The following is a 19,431-nucleotide window of genomic DNA, read 5'->3' on the forward strand; positions in this document are numbered from 1 at the left end:
AACTAAAATGTCGCCGACTTGTTATCCACGCAAATAGTTGTTGGCTCTTTTTGTGGCCACCTGAGCTCCATTAATAAGCTTCTGAGCCAAACTGCATGGCAAACACTGGATGTGGCAGCCACATATTTAGCTTCACAAGTTGACAGCGTGACTATGGGTTGCTTCTTCGACATCCAGGTGAAAGTGGTGTCTCCCATGAAAAACACGAACCCGCTTGTACTCTTGCGGTCATTATTATCTCCAGCCCAATCGCTATCACTATAGCCAACAAGCTTATAATCATCAGTATTTGAATAGAATAGGCCATAGTTGAGCATACCTTTGAGATATCGTAGTATTCTCTTTGCTGCCTTAAAGTGGATGGAGGTTGGATTTTCGATATAGCTACTCACGAGCCCTGTCGCATAAAGAATGTCAGGCCTTGTGCAAGTTAAGTATCGTAAACTTCCAACCAAGCTCTTGAATAATGTCGGGTCTACCTTTTCTCCTCCATCGTTCTTGGATAATTTTATCCTGCACTCCACTGGCGTGTTGATTCCAAATAAGCAGTTTTTCTAACTAAAAATTATTTCATTAGCTTATAAGCTCAATTATCCAAACTCTCTGATAACTTGTAAGCTCTTGAGAAACTATATCTTATAAGCCTTTGAAATATCTTATAAGCTTCAAGAACTTATAAGCTCTTTAAAATAAATGGTTAATAGTGTTTTATGTCCCGAACTTTCAGCGTTTTCCACAAAATGTCCCGAACTTTCATTTTCTTCTAAAAAACCTCGAACTTTCAACGTTTTCCAACAATGGTGGTTCCTAATATGGTTTTCCAACAATGGCGGTCTCCAAAATATTTCTTTCGGCGAGATAATTCATCTTTTTGTCACCGAATTTGTATAGTGGGACGTTTTATGGAAAAAACTGAAAGTTTAGGAATTTTTAGGAGAAAATGAAAGTTCGGGACATTTTGTGAAAAACGCTGAAAGTTCGGGAGATAAAACACTATTAACCCTAAAATAAATTTAGCCAAACCCCTTTAAATTGCTATCTATGTGTGTTGGAGGGGCTTAAAGCTTTTTAGTGTTATTATACTCAGTGATAAATTGGAAATTGTAGTTAGTAAACCTCTAAATATTTTGTAGTATTATCATCACAAATTTTATTAAAATGTACATAAATTGATGAGTGAATTTGTTTTCTTTGAGAACATTGATGAGTGAATCTGTTAAGAGGATCAGCAGTGGGGGTGACCTGATAGCTGACCTGATAGAGGGAGGACCATATTGGGTCAATGAGGCTGCAATGGGATGACATAATAGCTGACCTGATCTTTTTAGTTTTAATTATTATATTTTTTATTTAATTTTAATTGCAGAAATTTAAATAACACATTTTTTTATACTACTATATTATTCTGAAGTACACGATTTTAATTTTAACACCAAATAAATTTACATATTTGTTAAATTGATGTATTAATTGGACCAAATAATTTTTTAAGGCCCATAATAGTAAGCCCAATTAATACACCAATTTAAAACCCTTCTGCGCCATCTTCTCTCCTGCTGCACTGATCTCCTTCATCTTCACGCCGCAACTCCAGGTAAAGCACCACATTTTTCGTTTTTTTTTTTGTAACTTTTTTTTTTTTCAAAAATAGGCGTGTGCACCCTCGAGCGATCGTCTGCTGCAGTGGGCGACCCGATAGGGTGGGTGACTCGAGACCCCCCTACCGGGGCACCACTGCGAGTGCTCTAAGGGAGATTAATCAATAGAGCAAGACTGTTTCTTTTAATTATAAATTAGTACGATGAGCATATTGTAGCAGGTGCTAATTACTCTTTTCTATCGTAGCATTTTTGAATTATTTTCTTGTTTTGTTTTCTTTATTGATCAAGAAAAAGACACTTTCTTGATAATCATCTTTGGATGAGCTATTATATATTATTGCCCCTATGGCATTTTACGAACTTCTATTATATTTGACTTTTCCTTTTTACTGCAGTGTTGCTTAGTTCCGATTTTCATTGCCTCTAAAAATTTATCCATGTGTTACAAACTTACAATGACGACGCTTGAAGAAAAGCTAGGTGTAGCCTATAATGACAACTGTTAGATTAATTATTAATTGTGCAGTATCTACATATTAATGTTGTTTGGTTGGTAGTACGCATACCGTGTACTTAGTTTTATTGAGTATTTTTGTATAAACTAATATTTGTCATGTATTAATGTTGTGTTTGTAATTCATATTTACACTTCTCTAAATTAGTTACCATTATGTCATATTTTAATCAATACACATGATATAATATAAAATTTACATTGTATATCAAAATTCTCTAAAATAAATTCTCAAAAAGTTTAAGCTCATAGTATTTATCGCTTCAACCTCCACGTCGCTGGCGCTTCCAAAATCTTGACTATTGCATATTTTTACAAAAAAATGTTTAGCAGTATAAAATACATTGTTATATAATTATCACAAAATCGAATAATAATTACAAAAATTGTGTAAAAATATATTTTATACAGTTAAGTGTGTAACAGTGTAAAAAATGTGTAACGACAAAAAAGTGTGTAACATTGTTACACGCTTTTCACGATTTTACATAATCATATAAAAAAAATATTTTATACAGTTACACACTAAAAGAGTTTTTTGATAAAAATAAAATAAAAATCCACAATTTTATCTATATGAATAAAATTTCCATTTATTATATGGTTTTAATTAAAACGGGGTGCTGCCTCTTTATTTTAGTTACGTTTATGTACGTAAATGAATTAACGGAGTGCATCGCTGAATGTTCAACCTAAATTTAATTTTTAATAAACTAGTTATTAATATATAATCCGTTGTCGTCCAGCGGTTAGGATATCTGGCTTTCACCCAGGAGACCCGGTTTCGATTCCCGGCAACGGAATTTTTGTTTTTGCTCAACTAAATAATTTTTACTTTTTTATTTATGATAACTTGAGTTCTGTAAATTTCTGCCTAACATTTCCATTTGGATTTGTTAATATCGTCCAATCGTTGGTTTCTTCAGATGGGATCCTCTGTCCCACAATATTGTGTGTACCACGTGTATCATTCTTCATTTATTTATTTTATAAATTGTTTTTTATAAAAATAAAAATTATTATATTATTATAAACTCTAATTAGTATTTATCATTGAAAAATTAAAATTTAAAAAATTATATACCCTAACTTTGAATTAATGAACCCAAATAATCTATTATTAATTCAAATAAATATAAAAAAATAATTATAAACCCTAAATGGATGAGTGAACCCTTGTTAATTATCTTTATAATATATAAAAGCATAATAAATTAAAATGAAATAAAAAATAATTTATAAATATAAAGAAATGAAGAGTGGTACACGTGGTACACACTATATTTTGGGACAGAGGATCCCATTTGTGGTTTCTTAATCTCCACCAGCATGGATTCGAAATTTTCTTTTCTTTTCTTTTCATATAATAAAAAACAAAAACAAAAACAAAAACAAAATGGCCTTAAAAAAAATTACAATTAAATATCTTGAATCATACATAGTTGGGATGAAAATTACAGGGATCGATTTTGGTTGAAATCTGTCAGACCTTAAACTTAGCTAATTATGGGTTAATGGTTGAAAATACCCTTTTTCATAGATAAAACCTAAAATGTACCCACCTATTTTAAAACATACAAAATATACCCACTTTGGACCATTTTGCCCTTTAGCTATTTCTAGGGGTGAGCAGAAACCGAACCGACACTGAAAACCGAACCGAACCAAACCGGATTGGTGCGGTTCGGTTCCAATTCTATTGGTTCGGTTTTCGGTTCGGTTTTGAAAAGTAAAAACCGAAAATTTTCGGTTTGGTGTCGGTTTCCATTTTTTGGTTCGGTTTTAAACCGAACCGAACCGATACATATTAATATTTTATTATATATAATTATTTTATAATATATAATTATTTTTCTAATGTTTTAACCTAAAACTAAAACCCTAATTCACAATTATAATATATAATTATTTATCATGTTAATGTTGTGGGAATTTGACATTTGAAATTTGTGTATTTTTTACATTAATTTATAATTTTTAATTGGTATTTTCGAAAAAAATAAAATAAAAAAAATTGCATCGTTCGGTTCGGTGAACCGAACCAAAACCGATGGTTTTATCGGTTCGGTTTCGGTTCGGTTCCGGACCCCCAATTGGTGCGGTTCGGTTCCAATTTTAACCATCGGTTCGGTTTTCGGTTTTAAGTTTTTGGTTCGGTTTTGCACCGAACCGAACCGATGCTCACCCCTAGCTATTTCCACTCTTTGAATTGCTATTTCCAAGATTTTCTCTATACTTCATTATATGCATTAAAATTGGGCTTGAATGGTATATCGGCTGGAAACTTTCCTCGTGCCCGATAGATTACCTGGTAATCTGGGTCTGGACTGTGAGACAACGCCACGTACTATCAAGCAAATAACAGTATTAAAGATCCTTGTAAAAAATGGTATCAGAGCGGGTTTTTATAGAAGAATTATATTATTTTTTAATTTATTTTATGATTAACCTATGTGGGAGGAGACTCCATTGAAATTTATGGATCCGGACGAGTGTCCGAGATGTGTACCATACAGGAATTCTCTCCAACATTTGGAGAGCGAGACTACCCGTCTATTAGACGGTCTAAACTGGAACAATCGAGCCCTCGTTACCAACTTACGACGAGGAGAAGATGTCGAGATTATTCGTGATATTATCACGAGTATACAATTCTACCATGAGAACCTCATGGGACTCGCCGCAACCAGAACGGCGATAGAACGAACCATGGAGGAGGCCCATCAGTCCCACGATTGATGGAACCAAAAGACAAGGCGGGAGTAGCTTTTCCAAGCTACCAAAAGATCGAGCCAAGTTCTTCCGACAACGTCAACTTGCGGGAGATCCAAAAGACGGTGGAATATTATGGCGTCAAGCTATACGATCTACCGATGGAGCTAAGCAGAATATCACTCAAACAAGAGGAAATATTAACTCTCTTGCGTGATATCCAGAAAAGAATGGAGGAGATCGAAAGGCGAAAACTATGTTCCGGAAAAATTCGGAATCAATGGTCCAAAGACCCGACGTATACATCTCTATTCGATGCAACACCCAAAGAGTTGCAGCCGGAGGACATCATCCGAATTATGAAAGGCAAATATCATGGATAGCCTTGACAGAATCGGATTAGAAGATCTACAAGAGTTAGCAGAATCTTTTGCTAACCTCAATATGGTGGATCTAAAGATGAACCAAGGAGATGAGGTTCCCAAAACAGAGCCTCAAGAAGAAGCGTCAAAAAAGGGGTCAGCTCAAGACGATGCAAGCCAGTTCCAACGAACCAGGCGACGGAGGCCTCGGATGCAGGATACTCCTGTAGGAAAGGTCACACTTGAACCAATCCATCCATACGGATTGATTCTCAACCTTGACGAAGCCAGTTTCAAAGAATGGGAGGGTCTCATCGATGAATGGGCTTCATCATTGAAAGTCGTGATTGCTACAATCGATTACGACAAAAAAGAATTTGCCAGAGTCTTCGAAGCTAGCTTGGCAGGGATGGCAAAATTATACTGGGAAGGACTTAAAGTTCCAACCAGGGAGGAGATGTTTAGTAGCACGTCCTTATATGACATCATTAAGGAAATTACTAAACAAATTAAAATCCATTTCTTGGGAATGGGTTTCTTCGAAGGATCCGCAGAGGAGAAGCGCAAGAAATATCAACAGGCACTTTACAATCTAAGGTTGATAGTGCTAGAGCCAAAAGCTCTCAATGAATTTCTGCGTCTATACACCCTATATGTCCATATGGGGGAAGTTGAAGATCAGACGGCCATGGACCTTTTCTTTCCAAAGCTTCCAAGTCCATGGAGGGAAATGCTCATCAATGAGTATGTTTCACCAGGAGGATATCCACTTGACAGTGCTTCGAGGAGGATGTCTTATGTCCATAAGAAGCTGTCCGAATGGTGCCAGAAGGCAGCAGACAAGAGGAATCTCAAGAGATTGAGGAGACTCAACAAGAAATCTCCACTGATGTGCGACAACATTGATCTTCCAACAGAGATTGGTGCTGAGTTGTTGTATCAAAGGAAAAGCCGAAAGAAACATAGGTATCAACCCTATGAAAGAAAGTCCAGAAGGAGTTCTTGGAAGCCAAGAACTATGTGGACCAGACAGAAGGCACGCTCTTACAAGTCAGGCCAATGGAGCGGACCATCAAGAAACCGATTCTCTAATCAAAAGAGAATCCCGGCGAGGAAAACTTTCAGGCGCACTCAGGCCAAAGTAAATGAAAGTTTCAAGGATTGCAACTGCTGGTCGTGCGGTGCAAAGGGGCATATTTCAACCAATTGCCCTGACAACGAGAAAAGGAAGATAAGAAGATTCGAATCCACACCGGATATCGAAGACGCTATCTACCACCAGGAATTGATACCCGTGTATCAGTTTGAAGATATATCCTCTGATGAGAGTATATATGAGCAAGAGGAAGTCTTTAGTTCTGAAGATTCGGAGATGACCGATGAATCAACCGGAGACGAGTCAGACTAAAGAAGAACACGAGGTCCACCACATCCAGAAGGAGGATCAGAATGGATTTACTAGCCATTTTCTGATTCCAGAGGAAGAAGTGGTGAAGAAGCTCGTGAAAAAACTCAATAGGGAAACTGGAGAGATACAAACATACCAAGGGTTTTCCAATGGGAGATTGAATCGAGTTTTATATAGCTTGATTCCATCAAAGAGGAAGCATCATGTCTATTTCGGGGTCACAAACCGAGAAATGGCGCTTCCAATGGAGATTACAAGTAATCAGGTGGAGATCCAGCTGGTTCCTGCCGAAGATATTATGCAGGATCTTAAGAAAATGAAGCCAGAAGTCGCAAGCACGATGAAATGGATTCATATTGGAGCAGTTCAGTTGGTAATCCAATCGTCCCTCTCCCCAGGGACAGACCAACCAATTGATATCGCACTTTGCGACAAAAGAATCAGAGATGCTAGAGCTTCAGTTCTTGGAGCATTCTCGGGCAATCTCTATGCCAAAAGGATTATAACCGAGTTCTACCCACAGATCGCTTATAATCTGCAAGACTCATCCTTCAGCCGAGCCCTGACTCTCTATCAGGACTACAAAAGAAGGAGTTTATGACGGGAGGAAATAGGCCATACTCGCTGACTTATCAAGTCTCGTATGCCTTATCAAATTCCCATCACACGGAGTTATTTCTGGGAAAAGAATTTATTGAAATTCCAGAAATATTCAAGGAGGTTGCCAAGGCAGTCAATCCAAACCGAGTGGAGATTCCTCAGATCGGAGAAATCGACATCGATATTGGAGACAAGCCGGTGCTTAGCCATACTCAGAGTCTCAGACTAGGAGCACCAAGGCTATCATTCCAAGGAAATAGGCTAACTTCAGGGCCTATAACAAGGAGTTTCTCTCAATCATATGAGAGAAGGACGATCCAAGAAACACCAGCTCCGGACATGAGAATCAAGCTCAAATGTCCCGAAGGATGGAGACAGGTTTTCACAAGATTTGATACAACAAGCAGGGAAAACAAATTTCCTTGTAGTTCGTTGTATTATTTGGCGAATCCAGGAGATAACCGATACATCGGAACTCTGGAGGTTGGAGGTTTTGAAATCCAAACCGAAGGCCAAGCCGGACAGGAAGCAGATGTCCTGATCTTAGGACGAGATTTCCTTGACAAATATAAACCATGGTCATGGAAATCAGGAGGAATGGAGATCACCATTGGACGCCAAAGAGTGATGATCCAATGACCAGCCCATTCTCGATATACATCTCTGTAGGGATGTTATATGAGAAATACAAAGCAGAATATTTTGCTGCTTATGTGGATTCGGGAGCAGGAATCTGTACAGCAAAACGAGGAGTCTTTCCGGCAGATGTGGAAGAAGATCTACCTCGAATTGCAGGAAGGGATTTCTCCAAAAAGATTTTGCTTCTATCAAAGGGAGTAAAACAGACGGAAATATTGATCGGCGGAGCAGGACAGACACCTTGGTACAAGGTCAAGACTCCACCAATTTATTTCCATAATACCGGAGCAGATATATTATTCGGAAATAATTTTCTGCAAAGCTTCAAGAGGTATATTCAGGACAATGAAGCTAGGAGGCTAGTGTTCACAACCAATTGTGATCACAAAATCATTGTGCAAAGGCTCAATGGAGCTTTTCATCGATCAATGCCAATCAAATTCCGCAGCAAGCGTGGTGATGATGGCAGACTCCGGAGACCCCAAATGAAGGATCAAAGGAGATTCGGTGAAGTTTTGCTCAAATGCAGAACTGAGGGATTCCCAAATCTCTCTGAGGAAGAAACTCAAATCCTCAAAGTATCCCTGATATCACACAAAGATATCAAGGAAGAAGAACAAGTGTCCATTACCGACGTCAAAAGGAGGATTCAGAAGTGTTACCACGAGGATCCTTTGGCATGGTGGGACAAGAACCAGCTCAGAGCAACCTTGAAAGTTAAAACTGGAAAGGAGCATGAGTTCGTAAGGTACAAACCTATCCTGATGAACCCTCAAGATCAACAGGATATGATGAGTATAATCAAGGAACACCTTGATTTAAAACTAATCGAAGGAGGTAGATCACCCTATAGCAGTCCGGGATTTCTGGTGAGAAACCATGGGGAGATCAAGCGAGGAAAACCAAGATTAGTCATTAATTATAAAGGGATTAATGATATTCTTGAGTTTGATGGATACTTCATTCCAAGTAGAGAACACCTCATCAACTGCATCAGAAGTGCAAGGGTATTCTCAAAGTTCGATTGCAAGTCAGGTTTTTACCAGATTCGCATGGAGGAAGGGAGTAAGAAGTTCACAGCCTTCTCAACTCCACAAGGACATTATGTCTGGAATGTCATGCCAATGGGGTTAGCCAACGCACCTCAGATATTCCAAAGGAAGATGGATAATCTCTTCAAAGATTATTCTTCGTTTATGTTTGTTTATATTGATGACATTCTTATTGCATCAAAAAACATGCATGAACATGTCAGGCATCTGGAGATCTTTGCGGATGTTTGTCAACAAGATGGACTAGTGCTGTCTGAAAAGAAGGCAGTCATAGCCACTCAGAAAATGGAGTTTCTGGGGATCGAGATCGATGAATCTGGGATAATCCTACAAGATCATATTGTGGAAAAAGTCCAGGGATTTCCGGAGGATCTCAAGGAGAAAAAACAGCTCCAAAGCTTTCTGGGAGTTGTCAATTTCGCAGGGATGTTCATCAAAAACCTTGCGGAGCACAGAAAGGTCTTCAGTCCACTACTGAAGAAAGATGTTCCATTCATATGGAAGGATGAACATCGGGAGGGTATGAAGAGGTTGAAAGAGATTTGTAAAAATCTCCCGAAACTTTCAATACCACAAGACGAGGATGACTTGGTCCTCTACACCGACGCGAGTGATCATTGGTGGGCAGCTGTGCTTACAAAGATCACCCCTTATGGAGAAGAACCTTGCAGATACTGTAGCGGTCTTTTCTCCAACGACGAGGCTGTGCGATGGCACATAAAAGAGAAAGAGTTTTTTGCAGTCAGGAAGGCGTTCAAAAAATGGCCGCTATTCTTACTTGCTAAAAAATTTGTTTTGAAAGTTGATAACACTAACGTTAAAGCTTTCTTAACTAAAAAGATTGAATCTAAACCTGAAAAGGCTAGATTAATTAGATGGCAAGCAGAATGCCAATATTATGATTATGATATTGTCGTTTTGAAATCTGATCAGAATGTTCTTGCAGATTTCCTTACAAGGGATGGAGCTCCCTGAAGTGGAGGCCATCGAGGCAATACAGGGGCAGCTCTTTGAAAGTCTAGAGCTGCTACAACAAGAGTGGCACAAGTGTGTGCTGCATACCAAACAAGCAGGAAAGATACAAGCGGCTGACGAAGCCAAAGTATCTAGCCAAATCGATGTCTGTTTCATGAAGATGTTCAATCTTCAGGAAGCAACCAACAAGCCGCTCTTGCGCGCTGTCTGTGAAAATCGGGCTAAAGCAATGCTTTCCGTACAGGGCGGATTACCTGTAGCAGGGGATTCAAGTACCCCTAGCACAAGTCCTGAGACAACGGTTTCACAACCAGACTCTCGAGGAAAAGATGTTGTTAAGGGGTCACACCCTGAATCAACATGTCAACCCTCCACCTCTGGGGTAAAAGAGGGAGAGATCAATCTTAGGCCCATGACAGGCCAAGTTAAGGTTGATACTGATTTTTTTGAAATTTCTCCTTCTTGGCAGATGTACCAGGACAGGTGGGAGAAACTTCTCACAAGGAAGGGCATTAATCCGGGAAATTGTCGGGTTGATGTTGCCGGAAAATATCCAAGGGTTTGGACGATTCCAGGAGCCAATCCAAACGATGTCAAGGAATGGTATGAGTTTGGGGCTTTGGCCTCAGTCTATACCACCGCCCCAGCCTTCACCGAAATCAAGGGTCTACCAAAATGGATCCAGAAAACGGTGTTCGACACATGGGAGAACAACGAGTCCCTCAAAAGGGGAGATGTTCTGGAATTGTATTGTTTCAGTGCAGCGCCAGAGCCAGTCGGAAAAGGAATCCGTGAAGCTTTCCACTTCATTAAGCTTCGGAGACCTGATACGGGAGCCCTTAACAGGATCAAAGTTCCCGACTTCCAGGCCGCAATCGTCTCAACATTCACGGAGGATCAAATCTCCACTAGACGAGCATGGGGTCTATGGGTCTGTCTCACAGAGATGGACAAAATGAAATCCAGATTCAAGTTCTATCAAAGCTCGGATCTGGGAACGTTCCTAGTTAATACCATGACAGGAACAACAACTCCTTTTGCCGAAGAATCCTTCGAGAAGAAACGGCAAATGATTTGGAAAAACAGGATTGCGGGGAGCCAGGAGACTCGTCGCAAGTTTTGCAATATGGCTCATCTAGGCCATTGGAGCGATAAAGTCTGCGATCAATGCTCATCGCAGAAGGAGCCAGAGTTCGGCAAAGGATTCTTTCCAAAGCCGGATAAAAGAAGGTTCCGGTCTGATGAACATGATAAGCATCAGACTCCAAAGGGAAGGACACCTCGGGCACCAAAAAAGGAAGGTGGCCGACAAAGCTAAGTGAATCATGTGATTCACAGCAAGGATCGCACCCACAAAAGAAACGACAAAAGTGGGTGGAAGAACAGGAGGACCACTCACCAAAAGCTTCAGGACAAAAGTGAGTGGAGAGAAAAGCAGCCGGCCCCTACCAGCATTATCACAAGAAGACAAAGCAGGGGTCCAGCACCATGTGATGCCACTAACAAAGTCAGCAATCAAGGCCGACAAAAGAAGGTGGATGTCATATTCAAGCAAGCTGGCCACAAGGATGGAATCCGAGGCCAACAACCGAGCAATAATAGAGGGGTTCAAACCTCTATATAAACCGAAGAGCTGGAGAGAAGAGATTATCAGAAAATTCACACCCATTTCACACAACACACATCTTCTCTCTAGAAAAATTATCTTTGTATTTTTAATTCTGTTTTCAAAGTTTTTCAATTTTAGTTTAGTTTCCTTTTTATTTTATGTACACAAGGATTAGCTACTATGAGTAGCTAAACAAGTTAGTCTCCTCCCTAGGGGAGTATTTTATGAAATAAATTAAATTTTATATAATTCCTCTATAAACGCTTTGTTTTTGTCCAACTATTCCGGGTTGAGTAAAAATATTTTCTTTATTTTTCCAACATATTATTTAGTCGGCACTTAGTGAAGGAGAAGGGTTGCAACCATCTCTTGCGAGTGTGTGGTTGGTGCGTGCCGGGTGGGCAGACGAGCCGTAAAACGCAACAAGACCGACTCCTGAAGAAGACCAGTCGACGAAGGTATAATGTTGGTTTAATTTAAGAATTATTTCGAAGTGTTTACGGAAGCATGTTGGGCCTGTTTACTGTTTAAAACATAAATGATTATAATGAATTTTAGAGAATCATTTGTTCAAAGGATGAAGTGTATATTGCTCGACGCACTCAACGTGCTCGTTTGTTTGTTGGCGAGCAATACACCAGAATGTGCATAGGGGTATTATTGTCTTGAACGGGTAGATTTTATATGTTTGGTAAAGGGTGGGTACATTTTTGTTTTTGTCTTTGAAAAGAGGTACTTTCCATTTTGCCTCGCTAATTATCCACCGATCACTTGCGAAAGCGCTAACCAAAAAATATAAAAATAAAAAATCAATATGAAAGATAAGAGGCGTGTAAACGACATTTTGAAAATTGATATATTTATCTATCAATTCTATAAAGCAATACAGCCCCCATATTGTTTCTCTCTCCTACATGGCACACTCACAATGCTTTATTTTACATTATCTGAAAGGCTTTTAACTCACAATTCTCACAATTTTACAAAACTTCGCTTCAGCCGTTACATCTCTCAAAGTCAAAGCCTCTCTTCAGCCGTTACATCTCTCACCCCATCGCCGCCGCCCCTGAATCCGGTCGGCGTCGTCTCCCTATTCACAGTCTCTATCTTCTCTCAATCTTTTTCTCTCTCTGAAGTCGATTCCCTAAGATTTCTTCTTTCCTAATCCCGTTGCCCTTCCTTCTTCTAGACTCCGGCGAAATAGCCGCCACTTCGCCGCTGAGCTTGCGGTTCGTCCGGCCTCGAGTCACCGCTGAGCCCTGGAGTTCGTCCACCGCGCCGTCGACCACCACCGACAACTTCTCTGTTTTGATACCTCCATTTCCGGATCCGCCGTGATTCTTCCTACACAGCCATGGTAAGTATTAAATTAGTTTCCTAATTTAATAACGCGTTTTCCTATTTTAGATATAGAATGATTATTATTTTAGAAAGAACAAATTTTGGAAAGAATTTTAACAATGGAAACTTATAACCTAGATTTTTAGCTATAAATTCCTTAGTTAATTGAGTGTGATTTGTAAACGCAAGAGTATTCATATAGAGCAAAAGCTGATGCAAGTTTTGAGATTTCTGATAATTTTTGTTCTATGCAAGTTTTGAGATTTCTGATAATTTTTGTTCTGATAATAGTAGGAAACGAATTATTGATATTGTATTCAGAGTAGACTGAAATTGATGTTTGATCACTCCTGGTAATGGTTCATGGTATTTTTCCATTGATTCAGATTATTTTGGCTGATTTGCTGCTCATATAGACTTGGAATCTTAGGATATTTTGAGTGGTTGATCATTTGATCGGTGTATTTTTTAGATTTATTTGTTGAATCTTGTATTTTCAGATACAAGTGCTGGGTGGATCGGGGGTGTTAACCTGGATAATGGTGGCGCGAATGACCCGAAGAACCTTAAAAGTCAAGGTAAATAATGCTTGCTTTATTATAAGGAAACTAGTGTGTAACCCGTCGAAATTCGACGGGGAGTCACTTTATGCTGTAATTATTATTGTACATTTTTTTATTACAACATATAAATAATTTTTATATAAATTATTTAAAAATTTTATTTTATTTTATCAAAATAAATTTCTAGTATAGATCAAGCCTTCTGGCTAGTTATAGTTCTTATTGGGAGTTAAAATAGATTGTCTTTTTATACATTATTTGATGAAATTTCATAAAAAGTTGATGTAAGCTTGACGATTTTAAAAAATAATAAGAAAAATATTTAGGTCTATTTGACATAATATATGATGAAGAATTGACACATCGTATTTTTTTGTTAATTATATATAAAAAAATTACTAATTTTCAGGAGTGTAATTTTTATAAATTGATAGACATAATTTAAGACCATGTCTTATATATGTGAATATCATCTCATCGGAACCTTACAAAACTTTTGAACATCATCTTATCTGTAGCTTGAAATATCACATTAAACTTTGTACATTGAACTTCTAATCGTTATCTTTTTTGAAGCTTGTTATATGAGATTTGGCTTATGGGTATCATCTCATCTTATTCTTGAAAAGATAAAACTTAACTCGTAAGCAACATCTCATTTGGAGCTCATAAGACCATAACTGATTTGTGAGAATCATCTCGTGCGAAGCTTGAAAGACTATAACTAACTTGTGAGCATCTTCTTGTATGGAACTTGAAAGACCATAACTGATTTGTTAACATCATCTTGTCTATAGTTTGATAGACAGAGCTTAGTTCTAAGCATTACTCACTTGGAGCTTGAAAGACTAGAGCTGAGTGCTAACTATTATCTCATTTAAAGCTTCAAAGGCCGAAATTAAGTTGTGAACATCATTTTGTTTGGAACTTGACAAACTATATCTAATTTGTGAGCATCATATTGTTAGAAGCCAAAATACTTGTAAGACTATAACTGACTTGTAAGCATCATCTCGTGTAGAACTTGAAAGCCTATATAATTGATTTGTAAGCATCATCTCGTTCATAGTTTGATAGATTGAAGCTGAGTTCTAAGCATCAGTCATTTGGAGCTTGAATGACCGCAGATGAGTACTAAGAATTATCTTAGTTGAATCTTAAAGGACCAAAATTTAGTTATAAACATCATCTCTTTTGGAGTTTGACAAAGCACTTATAACTTATGAGCATCATATTGTTTGGAGCCAAAATTGAGTTTTGAGTACATCTCAAATGAAGCTTGATAGACCATCTCTGATTTTTTAACATTATCTTTCACCCGGAGTTTGAAATATCAAAAGTGAATTTTAAGAATCATCTTGTTTAGAGCTATACAAAAACATATACCAAGCGAAAATGCTTATAAATAAATTAATCAATTTGTATTATCACTAATTTAGTACAATTGACAATTTTCTACGTTGAATAAATAAAAAACTTATGCAGACATATCAAGATAAATTAGTTTTAAATATATTAAGCCAAAATTTACTATATTTTAGTTTATTTTAGTTTATTTATATAAATGTTAGTGATTAGAAAATCATCTTATGTTTAACGCACAATTATAATTTTCAGCTTTCTCAATGTTAATATTGTTGTAAACTCGTCATTTTTTAAAATTGAATTAGATAACTAAAAATTTAGAGTTTTCACATCTACGCCAAACTACATTTTCCTTAAACATATATCAAATAATTGAATTTTTCAATCCGATTATTAATTAATCCAATCAAACTAAGTAGCATATTTAGTTTTTAAAAATTCAATAATAATAATTTGTACTATAGTTGGTTGGTTTAATATTATAGGAAATAACAAAGCTAAATTATTTGATCTTTTTTAAATATAACTATTTAACAAATATAAATAACATATGAAAAATGCAATGTATTACGTCATTATTTTAATATATCAACTCACATTATTCATTAAATATAATTATAGCCAAAGTAATATTAGATAAATTGAATTAATTTTTAATATGAATAGAACTATTTATTTGGCAAACTGAAAGTTAATTGACGAAATTAAATTGGCGTTGCAAATATATAAAAGATGAGATACCACATACAAATATTATATAGGTTGTAGTCAATATGAACTTGCGAATAAATAGGTACCAATGTCATAAGACATGTGGAGTATCTTAATATATACTTTTTCTACAAAGATTCTACATTTTCTAAAATGTAATTAAAAAAAAGTGTCATAAAAATCAATATGAAATTCAAATTGCATAATTTTATTTTTATAAATATGTTTTTATATAGATTTTACACTTTTTAAAATATCATAACGCTAAATATTGAATTATAGAATTAATAAAAATATAAATAATGTAAGAAAAATTAAATTTATTAATTCATTATTTTAATGCGTGGACTCACATTATTGACTACATTTTATTATTGGTCAAAATAATGCTAGATAAATTAAATTATTTTTTAATAAAAAATATAACTACCTATTTGGTCAACTAAAAGTTAATTGACCAAATTAAATTGATGGGGCAAATATATACATAATGAAATACTACACAAGTATTTATATAGTATGTGATCAAGATGGAGTTTGATTAAAAATCAATGGGGATAACTTGTGAAAAAAAATGAGAATAAAGATAATAGATAATTTTTGAAATGATGATATTCTAGATATGCCACATAGTAAACCATTTTCCTATTATAAAGAAGATTCTCACATTAATATTATATTAAACTTTATCATGGAAAAATTTGAGTTACTACAAAATATAAATTTTTATATCCACCAAGTTAATTAAAATTGTATGTTTGGTATATAACTATGGCTTTCATTATAATACATCCATAACATAAAATATGAGAAAATAAATTAAATTGTTGCAAGATATGAAATGACACATTTAAAATATAACATAGTAAGAAAATAATTGCAAAAATAGTAATAATGAAAATACATCATAATTAAATTATAATTTTTTTATTTAAACTTATCAAAAAATTAGATCCCATGTCAAACTTTGAGTAGACCTAATCATTTAGATAATGTAATCAAAAGAACAATAAGATTAAACTTCCATTTCACAAGAGAATATATAAAGGATGAGATACTACACACAAGTATTTATATAGGCTTTAGTTAAGATGGAGTTTGATTAAAAATCAATGTGGGATAAGAGATGTGACTTGCGAAAAAAATGAGAATAAAGGAGATTAGAAAGTTTTCAAAATGATTGAACTATAGAATACTACATCCACATTTTCATAGTTCAATTTTATAGAATAATAGTCATCATCTTAATTGATTGAACCATGATTGAGGATGAATATATTCTCTTGTGAAATCGAAATTTAATGTTATTGTTCTTTTGATTAAGTTATATCTAAATGATTAGGTCTACTAAAATTTTGACGCGGGGCCTAATTTTCTTGATGAATAAAAATAAAAAATTATAAATTTAATTGTGACGTATTTTCATTATTACTATTTTTGTAATTATTTTCTTACTATATAGATTTTAAATGTTTCATTTGAAGCCTATTATATTCATATCTTGCAGGAATTTAATTTATTTTCTCATATTTAATTTTATGTTATGGATGTATTATAATGAAAGTCATAGTTATATACCAAACATACAATTTTAATTCACTTGGTGGATACAAAAATTTATATTTTGTAGTAATTCAAATTTTCCCATGATAAAGTTAAATATAATATCAATGTGGGAATAATGAATGACTAATGTGAGAATGTGAATGACCTTTTATTTAGGTAATGAATTGCTAAAGTTTGATATGTTTTCAATGTGGGATAAATGAATTAAGATAGCAAAGAATAGTGAATGGAGAAGATGCCACCTAGGATTGAGGATGAATGTGGTGTGTCTAATATGTATTGCTTTATAGAATTGATAGATTCTATACATAATGTCGTCTGTGTTCTCTGGCTAATTCAGTAGGAAACATGTAAGTAAATGATGGAATAGGTTTAAAGTTGTTACCTCTTTTTTCAAAAAAAATTGTGATGCTATTGGAAGTCGGAAGAGTGACTATGTGGCAAAGGATGCATAACATAGATTACGAAAGGAAAAAATTTGATGGCTCATGGCTGAATTGTATTGGTTTGAAGCTCAAGACTTAGTAGATGGAAAGATGTTCGGTAGAAACTGAATGGTATGGCTGGAAAAGTAGGTTTTGAATATTAGTTTGTGTTGTATCATGCAATGTGCACACCCCATTATACATTATATTTATGTCTTGAACAGTTTTAAACTAAATGACTAGGTTTGGTTGCTTGGGTGGAAGTCCAGTGAACTTTAGAGCCTGTTTGGTTTTCATTTCTAGAGTTAAATGCAGGTTCACTACATCTATTTCTGTTTTTAATTGCTTCGTAAGAGATGACCTTGAATTAGATGTTTTTGAAAACGAAGAGGTATTTATTTTGTGTTTTGAGTGGATATAAGGGATAGAAGCTTGTAGGCATCTTGATAATTATTAGAAATTTGTACATGTGACATAGAAGTCTTGCAATTGTTGTTTTGTGTTGCTCAAGGTTGCAATACTGAAAACCAATTATGTGGACAAGTTCACATCTTTGGGGAATGCAACTGGGTGCTCATAATTATCTAATATGCTTCAAGTGCTGAGCTGCTATTGATGTGTCTTTCTCTTAATTAAATTTGCAGGGAAGTGGCTTGGAAGCAGACAAATTCGCTGCAATTGGGCGGCAAAAGGTGCTGGTCAAGGCGATGAGCAGCAGAATCCTGATTCAAAAAATGTTGTGGAACTAACAAATGGAGCATCTGGTTAGCTCCTTAAACTGATGTTAATTTTTAAAATTATTCATGACTCTAAATTCAAATTTTATAATTTTATGGAGTGTAATTTGTAAGTAGAGTTCCGTAGCTCATTTCTCATTTTCAAACCTTGAATCTTAGAAGTACACCAAAATTGAATGGATGAGCCATGCTAGAAAGTGATAATCATTGGTTTTATTACATTGATTGCATTTTCAGATTCAAGACATGTTTTTGTAATATACTTGTCACTTCTAAGTTGCTCTTGCTCATATCTTGTGCAGATGATGGCCAAGAAAAACGGAAGGAAGATGCTCCAGAGAATAATCCACAGTATACAACTGTTTATGTGGGAAATCTTGCTCCTGAAGTAAGTTAAAGTTCGGCAAATGTGCTATCTACCTTGTCCCATGATACGTCCCATGTTGGCATCCAGTTTGGCATCAACAAATTATCTGAATATTCATAGATCTCGACTATGGGCAAACCATGAGCTTGGAATTACTGAGCTCATGCTTTTCAATGTTGTTTTCATAGTTTTGGATCATCTGTTGTTTTGCTTAAAAAGAAAACTCTCATTAAATTTTCATCACTCTCCTTTAACCTTCAAAATTGTGCTGAGTTGGACCGTAACCAATGCATAAAGGATTGATGATTTTCTCGACGTTCCAATCAATATTAATTAATTTTCAATTGCATTCTCTCTTTTTTATAGTTTCTCTTGTCTGTGTGGGCGGTGGGGTTGATTTTTCTCATATTGCTGACACTCAACATATGCAGGTCACATCAGTTGATCTCCATCGCCATTTCCATGCACTTGGCGTTGGAGTGATTGAAGATGTCAGAGACAAAGGTTTTGGGTTCATAAGGTACAACAGCCATGCTGAAGCTGCCCGTGCTATCCAGATGGGAAATGCTCGCATTCTTTTTGGCAAGGCAGTTAAGGTATGCTTACTTTTATTTCAGTTGGTTTACTATTTTTGGAAAGATGATTATTGAGTTAGTCGCGTTCCGTGTACTTGCAATCTAAGATTGACAAATGCTCATCCTTATACCTTAGTTTTCTTTTTGGTGTTTACTTTTGCAACTTAATCTTAGTGCTTGCATATTTCGATTTCTACCCACTTTTGATAAGGCATTAGAAACTACCAACTTTTGATAAAAAAAAAAACATGTAGGAAATACCCACATTTACATGAAGCAACAAAAAAGCCCTTGGACATAGCTTTTTTC

At 35.9% G+C, this 19,431-nt stretch overlaps 1 long non-coding RNA gene and 1 other non-coding gene across 3 annotated transcripts; both read left to right on the plus strand.

The window, feature by feature from the left end:
- Positions 1-2,846: 2,846 nt before the first annotated feature.
- Positions 2,847-2,918, plus strand: TRNAE-UUC (transfer RNA glutamic acid (anticodon UUC)). Its single transcript has one exon. It is a non-coding gene; the product is annotated as a tRNA-Glu (tRNA).
- A 9,470-nt stretch (positions 2,919-12,388) lies between these two features.
- On the plus strand, positions 12,389-19,043 carry LOC131018932 (uncharacterized). Of its 2 annotated transcripts, none has more exons than XR_009100105.1 (5): positions 12,389-12,829; positions 13,105-13,391; positions 18,088-18,207; positions 18,483-18,568; positions 18,979-19,043. It is a non-coding gene; the product is annotated as an uncharacterized LOC131018932 (long non-coding RNA). The 2 variants fall into 2 exon arrangements; XR_009100104.1 differs by having other exon boundaries at positions 12,404-12,829; positions 13,314-13,391.
- Positions 19,044-19,431: the final 388 nt, after the last annotated feature.

This window comes from Salvia miltiorrhiza, chromosome 1 (genome assembly GCF_028751815.1).
Source record: "Salvia miltiorrhiza cultivar Shanhuang (shh) chromosome 1, IMPLAD_Smil_shh, whole genome shotgun sequence".
Taxonomy (NCBI): domain Eukaryota; kingdom Viridiplantae; phylum Streptophyta; class Magnoliopsida; order Lamiales; family Lamiaceae; genus Salvia; species Salvia miltiorrhiza.